General features: G+C 31.9%; 1 pseudogene across 1 annotated transcript; it reads right to left on the reverse strand.

Annotated features, from left to right (window-relative positions):
- Window positions 1–3,006: 3,006 nt before the first annotated feature.
- On the reverse strand, window positions 3,007–9,395 carry LOC111018531 (uncharacterized; annotated as a pseudogene). The gene is made up of 4 exons (XR_015792600.1): window positions 9,167–9,395; window positions 6,391–7,340; window positions 4,811–5,957; window positions 3,007–4,009 (listed from the first exon to the last, which is right to left on the reverse strand). The product of XR_015792600.1 is annotated as an uncharacterized LOC111018531 (transcript).
- Between the last annotated feature and the right edge of the window lie 5,593 nt (window positions 9,396–14,988).

Genomic DNA, 14,988 nt, shown 5'->3' on the forward strand with positions numbered 1-14,988 from the left:
CAGCGCCCAAGCCCTCTCATGGCCACGGTTTGAATTCTGTCCTTCTCAAATTTTTATTCTTTTATTATTATTATTATTATCATTATTATAAATAACGTTTCTTTAGGAGAAAAATCTGCAGTGATATTTTACTTCTCTTTTTTTTATTATTTGAATTGTGCAGTGATATTATACATAAAATAATATATATTATAAAATTTTTAGTATTTTTTTTCTAAAAAAAGTCAGTAGTGATATTATAGAAATAATAATAATAATATATGTTATAAACTTTTTAGTTTCTTTAAACATTGATATTGTGTTAAATACAAATGGAAATGAATAAAAAAATATTTTTAACTTCAGTAAATTATTTTACAAATAATTTATTGGCTAAAAATTCTATAATTCTTATAAAAAAATAAACTTTGGTTTATTATTTCAACTTCATTCTTTTTCTTCTATATTTACCTAGAAATTTTGTTCTATATGTCTTATTGCACAAAGTTGGATAAATAATAAGTTATAGTATTTCATAAATATATGATAGTTATGTTTAATAGGTTCCTAAACTTTAAAAAATATCAAATGTGTCCGTAACTTTCATTTTTGCATCTAATAGATTCTCTCTCAATTTTATGTTTAATAAACCCTTAACCTATTTGACTTTCTTAAAGCTCAAGAATTTATTGGTTCAAACGACCTTACTTAACCGATTGTATTATCGTATCTTTTAGTTCAACAATCTATTAAGTTCATATTCTCTCTAAAAAAAAAAAATTTATTGGTTCAGAAACCTAGTTATATATATATGGACTTATTAGATGTAAAATTGTTTAATTTATTATAATTTTTTTTTAAGTTCAACCTATTAAACGTAATATTGAAGCTTTAAAGAAAAAAATGTTAACTTAACTAATTTAGTATCAAAATATATAAACTAAATACATATCGATGCGTTCGAATTATTTTTATACAATCTACCAAACATAATGTTCTAGATCCACAATTTATAATTGGATTGTTCGAGACTAAGTTTGCTAAACATGTTTATTGAGTTTTACCTTAAGCCTCCTAAACAAAAATTTTGGATCCGCCACTGACAAAAACGATCAAGAAGAACAAGCAGCAAGAAACAACAATAATGCTGAAGCAAACTTCCTTATAATCGCTTAACATGAACAATCAAGAAGAACAAGAAACAAGAAACAACAATAAGGAGCGGCAAGTAGACTCCAAGATTCGCATGTACTTCTCCAAGAAAATTCAAGAATTTCGTTTCAACGCAACATATATCAAAGACAACAATTCAAAATACATGACTTTCAAGATTTGAACAGTTCCCGACCGTAATAAGCGGTGGGGTTTCGTGAAAACAAGAGACTTAAAGGTCCTTACTCCAGTAAATATCCGTTTACAAGAACAAAAAGGAGTTCGATCATGTACTTTTCAACTTTATTTTACTTAGAAATCATGTTTAAAAGTTCAGATTTGTGTTAAATTCATGCCTACTGCCTTATCATAGTCTAAGCATCCATATATTAAGCTGAGGTAGAAATTAGAGTTGGAAACTTATCATCGAAAATTACGTTTTTGTACATAGACGCCAGGTGTCTCCTTGAAATTGGCCTTAGTGAAACGCACGTTTCAGCCCACGTGTGACTCATGCAAGAAGAGATGGTTGTTCAACAGAAAAAATCAGTCAAAGGAGTTGGAGATCAATGGATGGCCTCACTGCTCTCAACCTCCCAACAACCTCTATGCTACCTATAAGTTATTCCAACAACTCCTCCATTCAATTCATCATCCAAAAGTGATCAAATTCAACTTAGTTTAGTTCTGCATTTAGTTTTTACATTTGTTTATCTTTTAAATTTAAGCTCTTTTTTAAGGTTTTGTTTAGTTTTTCAAGCAATTTCTAGCTTGACATTTTATTGGCTTGTAAACTGCAATACATTTATAAAATTCTAGCATTATTTATTCTTTTCATCTCCCCTAGGCTTGAAACAGCAGCGTAAAGTTTATTTGGATTACAACTTTTCTCTCAAACTACAACATATTTCTCATTTTCTTCTTTAAATGTATCTTCTATTTACAACTTTATTAAATTATATTTTTATATTACAAATATGAGCTAAATTCCATTTTTATTACCCATTATGGAGAATTAACTAATCTTTTAAAAAGAGGACAACAAGGGCAAAAAGATTTCGATAATTTCTTTATCAATTAAGTTGTTTTCAAAAGTTAATGAGTTAATTTGGCCAATGAATTCTCAAATTCAATATTGAAAAGATTAAACTATTTCTTACAATACTTGGTTGCTTTAGTCCAAGAGAGGAAGACTTTAGGCATAAAGGTTTCATTTCAAATAGTCTAGACATATGATCTTTACCTGAGATTGCGATTATTTTTTAATAAACTAAGTTTTCTTTTCTAATAGACATATTAGGTTCGGAATTAATACTTCGAGATCGCTTAGCACTACTAGAAAATTGGTCTTCTAATTGTAGGGGCGCATTTTTTGCGGGAAAAAATGCTACTTTTCATATAGGAAGTAGAATAGTGCATTTTAAAGTGGGAGATTCCTGACACCTAGTTGTGCTCCTTTATCGTGTTTTTAGTTAATTGGCTGACCTTTGTTATTTTAGGTAACTAAAACCAAACCCACATATTTTCTCAATCATATTCTATCCATCAAACCCAATTGCTCAATCAACATCTCACCTACATTTTACTTTTTAAAAGAAAAACACTTGCTCCCTGTGGAGACAAAATAAGAAGCCTAAGTGTTTCCTAATTACTACTCATGACGGTGTGTGCTTGCACTCAAATCTTTCTTGCTATAGCAGAACCCATTTACAACCAAACAAGTTTCTCGATGACTATTTTTATTTCTTTAAAAAGTTCATTTTTTCGTGATTTGTTGTTTGGGGTAATTGCCACACTGTTTCTATTCTAGAGATTATTTGTTTTCTCATTTGTCGTGAGAAAACAAATAATGAGAATCAATTGTGATACATATAATATCATCAAAATCAATTGTCTTGTATAATATCGTGGTGATAACCATCCATTTGATTATTGTCCATCTAATCCTAATTCTAATTATTTTCTAGGTCAACAAGAGAACCAGTGGAACTCAAAGCCCTTATTCGAACATCTTTAACCAAGATTGGGGAGAGATCATCTCAACTTCTCGTGGGGAGAACAACATGTTGAAAGTTATTCTCTAATTCCGTTCAGCAATATGCACAAACATTTGCACAAGAATTCTCTGTACAGCCTCAGCAAGATTACGATCAACAATATGGATGTCAGGACAAATGCAGTCATCGGAAAAGGAGCTTACGATAGAATATTTGGTGAATAATGAAGCAATAATTTGAAGTCAAACGGCGACCATCCAAAGTCAAGTTTCCTCAACGCACAGCCTGGAGATTCAAACGGGGCAATTGGTCGATGAGCTAAAGAGTAGTCCACTTGAAGCATTGCCTACCAACATAAAATCCTTAGTGCGAGAAGGAGAAGAACAAAGTGAAATATGGAGTGAGCTAGATTATGAAGAACTTCATGATGAGATCCACCAATCCTTGATGTGACCAACGAGGTAGAGAAGAAAAAGAAAGTTGAACCAAAACAACAGGTTGCAAAAGGAGATACATCTATAACCATGAGGATTAGTAGTTGAAGGGGTTTAATTGAATAGTTGGGATTGAATCTTTTTAATAATTTCACACCTCTTTCATTTCTGGTCTTTCATCGGGTGACTCACTTGTACATCTCAATCCCGTAATTAAAATAGATACCAAAGAGTCTACTATGTTAGTTTGAAAAGAAAGTTCTTTCAATCTCTCATCCAAAATATTAATCACCATATTTGGAATGGCAAGTTCCACCCATCTTGGAAGGTTCATATCTCCGTTGAATATCTCCTCTAATGGACTTCTTCCGGTGAGCATTTTAAGAAGAAGAATCCCATAGCTATAAACATCTCCTTTTGTTGATATTCCAACACCAAAGGCGTACTCTGAAATTATAAGAAAAGGTTAACTCATAACTCTAATCTTGGTCCTTCTGTAAACATATAATTTTATGTCAAATCTAGATTAGTATGATTTTACTTATTGAATACTCAAAGTTAGCCTTCATACAACTATAGATATTTATCTTCAAATTATATTTCTACAAATTTCATCACTTTACTCCATGTGAGATTATTTAAAATTTTTATCCAGCGAAAAAAGAAGTTAAATTATAAGTTTAGTCGGTAAAAATGAATTTTCTATCATGTCCCTACCTTTTAAAGAATTTCAATTAAGTTCATAAATTTTTTAATTTGATTTTAACAAATCTCGACCTCACTTAAATCAAAAGTTAATTAGGATGTGCTTGGGAGTCATTTTGACTTTTGGTATTACCAAAATCGCTTCCCTTTCCTTCAATAATGTTTGGCAAAGTAAAAAATTGATTTTAGAAAAGTTTAAGAGTGTGTTTGGATGGCCAAAATCACTTTTGCTACTGTCAAAATCACTCCTCCATTGATTATGTTTTGCAAATTAGAAAATTGATTTTATGAAAACTTAAAAATCACTTAAAATTGATTCTTAGGTATCACTTGGATGATGATTTTGGAAAACTAATTATACTTAAATATTTTTTTCCAAAATCACTTATTCTACCATCACCCCCAAACATACCTAAAATCACTCTAAATTTATTTTTTAGTATCATTTAGACGTTAAATCAATTATAATTAAATCTCGTTTTTTAAAATTACTCATTCTACCCTCCATCTCAAGGTAATGAAATTTCAGAAAAAAGATAGAACCTGGTGCAATGTAGCCGATAGATCCTTTTAGCCCACTAGTGATGTCTCCAGAATGGGCTTGTGGTTGAAGCAATTTTGCAAGCCCAAAATCTGCAACATGGGCCCACATTTCTTCATCTAAAAGAACATTGCTGGGCTTAAGATCGCAGTGAACTACAGGAGTTTCCAATCCATGGTGAAGATACTCCATTGCAGCTCCAACATCTAAAGCTATGTCTATTCTTTGCTTTAGAGTTAGCCAACGCTCTGATCTTCTGTGAAGCCAAGTTTCCAAGTTCCCGTTCGCCATGAATTCAAAAACTAGTGCCTTGAATTCCATGGTAGAACAAGCACTGAGGATCTTCACGAGGTTTCGATGCCTCAGGTTTCTGAAGATTTCACATTCGGTAAGAAAGCCCTTCATTCCACAACGATGATCCAAGTCGATCACTTTAATGGCGATCCAAGTACCGTCTCGCATTACACCTTTATAAACAGATCCAAAGCTCCCCTTTCCGATCAGATTTTCATTGGTGAAATCTCATGTGGCATGTTTTAGTTCATAGTAGGAATATAGTCTATGATCCAGCCCTTCAAATGAAATCACCACCCGTTTCCGTCTCTTCATGCGCAAGACAAAACCCAAAGCAATTGCAATACACAAACCAGTTGCTCCTCCAACAATTCCCGCGATTAATTTCCCATTTTTTCTCTTGCCAATTGAGCTGGTAGGGCATTTTGGCAGTCCAAATTCAAGTACGCCGCCGCAGAGCTCGGGATTGTTGGATAAAAATACTTTGGAAATGTTGAGAAAGATGCCACTTCTGGGTACTTCTCCTTGTAGTTTGTTGGAAGAGAGGTTCAAGTGTTGGAGGTATCGAAGACCATCGAGGGAAGGGATTTTTGCAGACAACCTGTTTGATGAAAGGTCTATGGAATTTATCCCTCTCAGATTGGCAAATGAACTCGGAATTGGGCCTTGGAAAGAATTTCCAGACATGTTCAAGTCTTCAAGACTCAAGCAGCTGCCTATTGTAGCTGGAATGTGTCCGGAGAGTTGGTTTCTGGAGACATCCAAAATCTCAACCGTTGATAACTTGCCAATTTCAGAAGGCAATGACCCTGTAAACTTGTTGAATGAAACATGAAGAACGACAGAGTTGTGAATCTAGAGATTTCATTCGGTATGTTCCCAATGAACCCATTTTGAGATAGATCTAGAAGGAGGAGACGCTCCCAACTTGTTAAACTTAGAGGGATTTCACCACTCAAGTTGTTATCATTAACTGCAAACAGGGAGAGTTGGCTTAGATTCCCAAGTGTTTCAGGGATGGATCCCGAAAGAAAATTTGATTCTAAAGATAGAAACTGCAGGTTCTTGAGGTTTCCAAATGAAGAAGGAATGTTCCCTGTGAAGGAATTGAGAGGTAAGGATAGAGAGATGAGACCACCCAAATTGCCAATTTCTCCAGGAATGCTTCCATTGAGCTGGTTTTCTGCCATGAGAAGTTTAAAAATTTGGTTGGACAAGTTTCCAATGGAGGGTGGAAGCTGACCAGTGAGTAAATTAGTGGCCACAGACAACACTTTCAGGTGAGTTAATTGGTAAGTGAAGTGATGAAGTTAAGGCCTTCCTTTCCTTCACTTGTTAGATAATTGATCTCAAGGTTCAGATATTGGATCATTTGTAGCTTCCAAAGTGAAGGAATTTCTCCAGAAAATTGGTTAGTTGAGAGGTCAAGTTTTTCGACGGTGGAGGCATTTGAAAGAGATTCTGGGATTGAGCCGGTGAACTGATTTCCTCCAAAAAACGCAATGGAGAGATTACTCAGTACAGTGAACAAATTAGATGGAAATTTACCAGAAATCTGATTCTTGGTCAAAGAAAACGAATTCAAGGAAGAAATATTCATGAGGTGGGTGGGAAAACTGCCTGAGATTTTGTTGTCTCCTAACTGCAAATACCAGAGCCGATTGAGACGGGCTAATTCAAGCGGGATTGGACCCTCTAAATTATTGGTAATTAAATTCAACTGCTCGAGGGAAGAAAGATTACCAAATGAAGAAGGGATGGGTCCAGAGAGGTTATTCTGGCCAAGATTCAAATTTTGAAGCTCTGATAAGGTACCCAATTCAGAAGGAATGGTACCATGAAGTTTGTTATCATACAAATTAATGGTTCGAAGCTGAGAACAGCGGCTCAAAGATTGGGGAATGGCTCCGTGAAGACTGTTGGAACTCAAGTCCAAAAATCGTAAGCGGAAAATACGATGAATCTTCATCGGAATTGTGCCGGAGAAGTTATTGCTTTGCAGGTCGAGGTGGCGGAGGAAGGAGAGGTTGGTGAGGTGGGGGGAAATGGGTCCCGCGAGTGAGTGACTCCCGAGTTGGAGACCGGTTACTCGGCGCTTAATTGGGTTGCAGAGAACGCCATGCCAGAAGCAGAAAGAAGTGTTTGGAAGCCAAGAACTCAAGGCGCCATGTGGGTCAGAAGTTGAGAATTTGAATGAAATGAGAGCTTCCTGATCAGTGATGTTATTAAAATGGAGGCCTTGAGAATGGGGGAGATATTGGAGAAATGGAAAGTAATGGAGGATGAAAATTAGGATTATGTAATTGGGGAAATTCATGGTGGAAAACATTTTGGGAATTGGGGAAATTTGGCCCTTGTTTATAGCCAGAGTTATAGAGCACAATTTTCCACTGCGCATTTCTTTCTTCACACATTAATCTATACAGTTGGGAATGATAAGGCAAAATATGTTTTACAAAGGAAATGAGTTATTTTTTAGATTTTTTATGAAACGTTTATTGTGATTTAATAATCATTTTATAATTAGACGTTTTATTTTTGTGACGCTAATTTATAATTGTTCTAACGAATTAAATTAATTGTATCCATTAATAATGTTTAATTTATTTTATAACGATCTGCTTGGTTTAATCCATATATATGGATTTGCTTGTTTGAAGGAAAAATATATAGAATGACAAAATGTTTTTCACATGTTTCTACAGTTTTCTCTCTCAACTTTTTACAAATTTATGAGTTAGTTCTTCGATTCCAATCTGCTCTAACATGTACATGTTCGAGTTGTGTGTTGAACTAACCATAGGAGCAACCAGAGCATACATATGATTTAGGACTATAGTTGTGCCGTAATTGCTTGACGCAGTAGTCCTATCCACGGCACAACAACATTCTTTTTCTCTAAATCTCATTATCTTCTAACCTATAAAGTTATGTGAAAATTAGACCAATTTTGAGAGTTTTCACATTGTTGATTTCACAAGTCAACTTGAAAGGTAATGGAAGACTGACCCAAGTCCTTTTTCCACAGGTTCATTGCCCCTTGGAAGATAAAAATTGATTGAAATGCACTCTTGTCCTTGTTTAGTTGAAATTCCCCAGAAACCCTTTGTTTCTTTTTTCCTAATTCAAATATTATCCAAAAAAAAATCAAATTACCTCATTTAACAGAATTTGATGAAATTCTGAAAACTTTTTTTTTTAGAAATATTGTGGAAACAAAATTTAAGTTCATATGATAACTTATATATGTGTCCATTTATTCCAAGCAAAAAATAAAAACTAAATGGTGCACTTGATTAAAAAATTATAAATTGACAACCCAAAAAACATAATAAATAAAAAATGAAGAAAAACTAAAATCTAACTCTCTAAAGGGAGAAAAGAAAAAGCATCATAATTAAAAATAATAATAATAATAAGAGATGATGTTTAGGGAGCAATTTTTTATTTTATTAAATTATCTTTTTTTCCAAATCACAAAGTAGGATCAACAATTTATTTTTATTAATCAAATAATGTTCCAGTCGGTTTGGTAACCATTTAAAACCATTTTTTTTAAGAATTAAAATAAATTTTTTTTAAATGTTAATGACTAAATAGTTATCAACTTCATACTTGCCCCAAAGAAAAAAAAGTAAAATCAATTAATTATTTATTATTTATTATATAATTAAAAAAAGGTAAAACGAATTATATAAACGAAGGGAGAAAAAAGTATCATAATTCAAAAATAACTTTAAGATAAAGAAAAAGGGAAGAGGCAAATTCATTTTCACATTATGACTTCAAGTGGACTTTTAAGCCCACGGTTTTGTATTAAGAAATAAGGATAAGTACATAGATGATCTATTTAAAAATCATAATTACGTAAAGAATACACTTTTGTCATGAAATAATCCCTAATTAGATGGTATCCATAACATACTAATATATCCTAAGGATCCATCTCAATATTAAATAATTATTAAAATTTAGAATTGGTAAATTAGGAGGTCAAATCCATGATACTTTCCAAAATTAAAAGATCCCAAAACCCAAAAAACACATCTATTTCCGAAACTCACCCCTTTCTTCTTCCTCATTTTTCTTTTCTTTCTCCGATCGTCCGTTCTTCTTCTCCAACCATTCGTTCCTCTTCTCCGACCGTCTGCCTTCCTCTCCGGCCAGCTCTGCTTTTCTTTGTGGCAAGAGCATTTCATCTCCAGCCGCCTTCAAAAAGAGATTTTCATCGGTTCTTATTCTCCGAGCGTTTCTACTTGCCTTCGTCTCCGGCTCATGTTTGCCTGCCTTCATCTCTGGTCGCCTCCATTTTTCTCAGTCTCTAGAGCAGTTCATCTCCCGATTGAAAGGTTTGCATTCCAACAGACGTTTTCAATTTCTGATTTGGTGTGAAATATTGTATATGTGAGGATATATAGTATAGTGATTTAATTAGGATATATCTTATAACTCAACTTGTATATATGCAGATATATACTATAGTGATTTTGAATGTATATATGCGGATATGTTGATATATACTATAATGATTTTGAATGTATATATGCAGATATATAAGAGGATATATATTGTAATTTTAAATATATTTTTTGAATATGCAAATTTATGTTTATTGAGACTTCAAAAGATGTTTATGTGATTTTGAGTTGTCTTTGAAGATTGAGCACCCATGTGAGAGTGAATTAAGGAAAATCAATCTTTTTTAAGGAGTAAATTATGATTTTGAATGAGTGAATTAAGATATTTGTGTTGAAAATTAGTATGGACCCACAATAATTAAAAGATTATGATAATAATTTATGGAATTAAATTTGTTATATTAAAAAAAACAAATAATTATAATAAATGTAAATGCAATAAATAAGGGTAAAATCGGAATTAAAATAAAATCCTACATGCAGAAATCTAAAAGTGTAAAATTAGAAAAATTTAGACATTTGTGTAATTAAGTTTCTAAAACAGGCATCCGAAGACATTATCTCTAAGAAATATATGGGTTTTTGGAATGGATGTCCTATTTCGCATGCCGACTTGAAATATGCCAACTTTCTTAAAACGTAAGATTTTTATACTTTTACTTGTATTACTTATATGTAAAATTACGTACTTTACCTTCCTCAAATCACTTTTTATTCTCTCTATATTCTTCTCTCTAATTCATGAAATTATTCTTCTTCTTTTGGTTTTTTGTCCATTAATCTCAAATTAATTAATGAGACAACTTGAGATATGACAAAAAAAATTAGCAAAATAAACAAAATAACAACTATGTTTTAGTTTTTCAAATATAGCACACTTTTTCAAAGAAAAAAAAACCCACATATTAAATGAAAAACTTTGCCCTACAGGCCCAAACATAAGCACAAGAAACCAAAAAAACATAAGCACAAGAAACCAAAAAACACGCCTAATATGTGGAAGCCCAGAAAACCATACATTTCGATTCCCTTCGATTTCCACTAATATATATGTCTGATATATACTTGATATACTTTTAATTTACCACTGATATACAACTAATATACTACTAATATAATTATTGAGACTTCAAAAGATGTTTATGTGATTTTGAGTTGTCTTTGAAGATTGAGCACCCATGTGAGAGTGAATTAAGGGAAAATCAATCTTTTTGAAGGAGTAAATTATGGTTTTAAATGAGTGAATTAGGGGATTTGTGTTGAAAATTAGTATGGACCAACAATAATTAAAGGATTATGATAATAATTTATGGAATTAAATCTGTTATATTTAAAAAAAACAAATAACTATAATAAATGTAAATGCAATAAATAAGGGTAAAATCAGAATTAAAATAAAATCCTACATGCAGAAATCTAAAAGTGTAAAATTAGAAAAATTTAGACATTTGTGTAATTAAGTGTCTAAAACAACCCTCCGAAGATATTATTTCTAAGAAATATATGGGTTTTTGGAATGGATGTCCTATTTCGCATGCCGACTTGAAATATGCCAACTTTCTTGAAACGTAAGATTTTTATACTTTTACTTGTATTACTTATACGTAAAATTACGTACTTTACCCTCCTCAAATCACTTTTTATTCTCTCTATATTCTTCTCTCTCTAATTCATGAAATTATTCTTCTTCTCTTGGCTTTTTGTCCATTAATCTCAAATTAATTAATGAGACAACTTGAGATATGTCAAAAAAAATTAGCAAAATAAACAAAATAGCAACCATGATTTAGTTTTTCAAATATAGCACACTTTTTCAAAAAAAAAAAAACGTATAATATACATTTGATATGAGTGTTTGATATATTTGAAATATAAATGTATGATATACATTTGATATAATACTGATATGAGTGTCTGATATACTTGCAATATGTATGTCTGGAAAGGGTAATTTGAGAATATTGAAATATCCAAAATCAGAAATCTAAAAAAATTGCTATATTTGTAAATGTAAAAAATGTGTGCTATATTGTTAAATATATAAAACTAATTTATTACCAAATGCAATTCTCCTCAATTAATTTTAATTAATTAATTAACTAATATTTTAATGATAACAAACTTAATTTTATTTATTGAATTTTTTAGTATTATAAAGTATGCACAGCGTAGAGCTTGTTACAACAATTCCAACGACTATTGGATCATCTAAATCGAAGTTTAAACGGAGAAGCTACGATCGAAACAAGAAAAGAAAAATACTCGAGAAGATGACATGGACGGCTCGTAAGTCGATAATTTAGTTTTATTTAAAAATAAATAAGAAAACAAAACAAAAGTAATTAAAAGAAATCAAAATCAAAAATATACTAACGGTAACTTTTTCAATTTATCAAAAAAAATATCATGACAGCATTAAATGCTGACATGACTTGTTATTCGGTTTAACAAAAATCAAAAGAATATCAATGTAACCCTTTTCTCACATGTTTATATATTTTATTTTATTATATATATATATATATAATTCTTATTTTTTTATTTTTAAATAATCTCCGCCCTTCATTTTCAATAATTAAGATCAAGTAGTTCAAAATTAAACTTGATTTCTTTTTTAGCATTTTCTCACCTATATTTAAACCCAATTTCTCCTTCCAAAATTACACAATTCTCTTATTTTGGGATGGGGAGCCCTTGAGAATGAGGGAGATCTTGGAGAAATTGAAAGTAATGGAAAATGAAAATTAGGATTATGTAATTAGGAAAATTCATGGTGGAAAACAGTTTGGGAATTGGCGAAATTTGGCCCTTATTTATAGCGACAGAGTTGTAGACCACAATTTTCTACTGCCTATTTTTTTTCTTCACACATTAATCTATATGGTTGGGAATGACAAGACAAAATATGTTTTACAAATCAAATGGGTTATTTCTAGATTTTTTATGAAACGTTAATTGTGATTTAATAACTGTTTTATAATTAAATGTTTTATTTTCGTAATACTAATTTATAACTGTTGTAATGAATATAAATTAATTGTATTCAATTAGATACATACTTCAAACCTCATGGACTAAAATTGTTCATTTTGAAACTTTAGGAACCAAGTAGACACCTATTTCAAACTCCATGGACCAAAAATATATTTTGTCCTTTATTTTATAACAATTTGTTTGGTTTCATCCATATATATGGGTCTGCTGGATTGGAGGAAAAATATATAGAAGGACAAAATGTTTTTCCACACGTTTCTATAGTTTTCTCCCTCAACTTCTTACAAAATTATGAGTGAGTTCTTCGATTCCAATATGCTCTAACAAGTACACGTTCGAGGTGTTGTGTTAACCTTAAAAGCAACTGGCGTACATACGATTTAGGACTGTGGTCGTGTCATAATTGTTTTCAACGCAGTAGTCCTAACTACGACACAACAACATTCTTTTCATCTAAATCTCATTATTTTCTAACATATACAGTTGTGTGAAAATTAAACAAACTTTGAGAGTCTTCACATTTGTTGACTTCACAAGTCGGAATGGAAAGACTGAGCCCAAGTCCTTTTTCCACAAGTTCATGTGCCCCGTGGAAGATAAAAATTGATTGAAATGCACTCTTGTCTTTGTTTCGATGAAACTTTTTTTTTTTGTTTTGAGAAATACTGTGGAAATGAAATTTAAGTTCATATATGATAACTTATATACATGTCCATTTATTCAAAGTAAAAAATAAAAACTAAATTGTGCACTGAAAACAACTCTTGATTAAAAAATTTATAAATTGGCAACCCAAAAAACATAATAAATAAAAAATGAAGAAAAACTAAAATCAGCTCTCTAAGGGAGAAAAGAAAAGGGAAAATGGACAAAATAACCATTCTATAAGGGTCTTTTAAGTTTTTTAATCATCCTTTTTAAAACACAAAGTTTTATAGGCATTTGCTGACATCACCTTCACACCAAGACCTTCACTACCCCTCCACTAATATTTTAGACTTCCCCCCTATTTCCTCTCTCTACCTCCATCTCCCTCTTTTTACAGATTTTTTTTTCTTATCGTTTTTCATTATTCTCTTCTCCTCTTCAACAAAGTTTTTTTCTCATTCTCTCTAAAATTTTCTTGGAGTTTCTCTTTTCTTTCTTCCATATTTCTGTATTTTTTTCTAATTACTATTATTCCCTTTCTTCTTTATTGACCACAAAAGCCAATTTACTTTTTAAAAAAACCCCTAAATCTTTGAGCTTTCTTTTTAAACCAACAGCCTCCATGGTTCCCGTGACTTCGTTGACGACGGCTGCATCAAAGCCGACGAAGGAAGTCATTCACCGAAGAAAGAAGCTCGGTGGAAGAGGAATGGGGGAGGAGATAAAGAGATAGAGCGAGCGAGAGCGAGGGTGAGCGAGAGCGAGGGTGAGCGAGATCGAGGGTGAGCGAGATCGAGGGTGAGCGAGAGAGAGAGATCGAGAGCGAGCGAGAGAGCGAGATCGAGGGAATCTAAAAATAATATTTTTAATGAGATTGTTTTTTTTACGGTATCTAAAAATTAATTTTGAATTAATGTTTATCAAATCAAATTAATTTTGAGAAAAACGGAATCTCAATATTAATTCAAATTGTTTCCCAAAATCTCTCATCAATCTCCTTAAATCTCTCAATAGTTTTAATTATAATTGAATTTCAAATCCCCCAATTTTGATTTCCCATCTTTCATTCCTAATTTAAATTTTAATCAAATGTATCAATTTAAAATCTAATTAAAAAAGAGATTTTAGGAAACAAATTTGAATGAAATTTCAAATTCGAATACTTTCTTTTTGTAATTAGATTTTAAATTGATATTTTCATTTGATTAAATTTTATATTAGGAATGAAAGAGATGAAAGCAAAATTAGGGGTTTTAATTCAATCCTAATTAAAACTACGTTGAGAGATTTAATGAGATTGAGAATAGATTTCGGGAAACAAATTTGAATTAATATTGAGATAGCCCTCAATTCTCGCTCTCTCTCGCTCAACCTCGCTCCCCCATTCCTCTTCCACTGATCTTCTTTCTTCGGCGAACGACCTCTTCGTCGGCTTTGATGCATCCATCGTTAGTCACGGGAATCATGGAGGAAAAAAAATTACTGAAAAAATAGAGAAAGAGGGAAGATGGAAAAGAGAAACTCCAAGAAAATTTTAGGGAGAATGAGAAAAAAAAATTACGATAAGAAAACAGAGAGGAGGAAAAAAAATCTGGAAAAAAGGGAGATGGAGGTAGAGAGAGGAAATAAGGGGGGAAGTCTAAAATATTAGTGGAGGAGGGAGAAGAGAGATGGAGTCTGGAAGACAAAAAAAAAAGCAAGGAGGGACATAGGAGGTCATTTGTCAAAGTTGATGATGTCAGCAGTGACTATAAAACTTGTGTTTTGAGAAGGACGATTAAAAAATTTAAGAGACCGTCACAGAAGGCTTATTTTGTCCATTTTTC

Source organism: Momordica charantia, assembly GCF_013281855.1.
Source record: "Momordica charantia cultivar OHB3-1 chromosome 8 unlocalized genomic scaffold, Mcharantia_2.0 BLBB01000008.1, whole genome shotgun sequence".
Taxonomy (NCBI): Eukaryota; Viridiplantae; Streptophyta; class Magnoliopsida; order Cucurbitales; family Cucurbitaceae; genus Momordica; species Momordica charantia.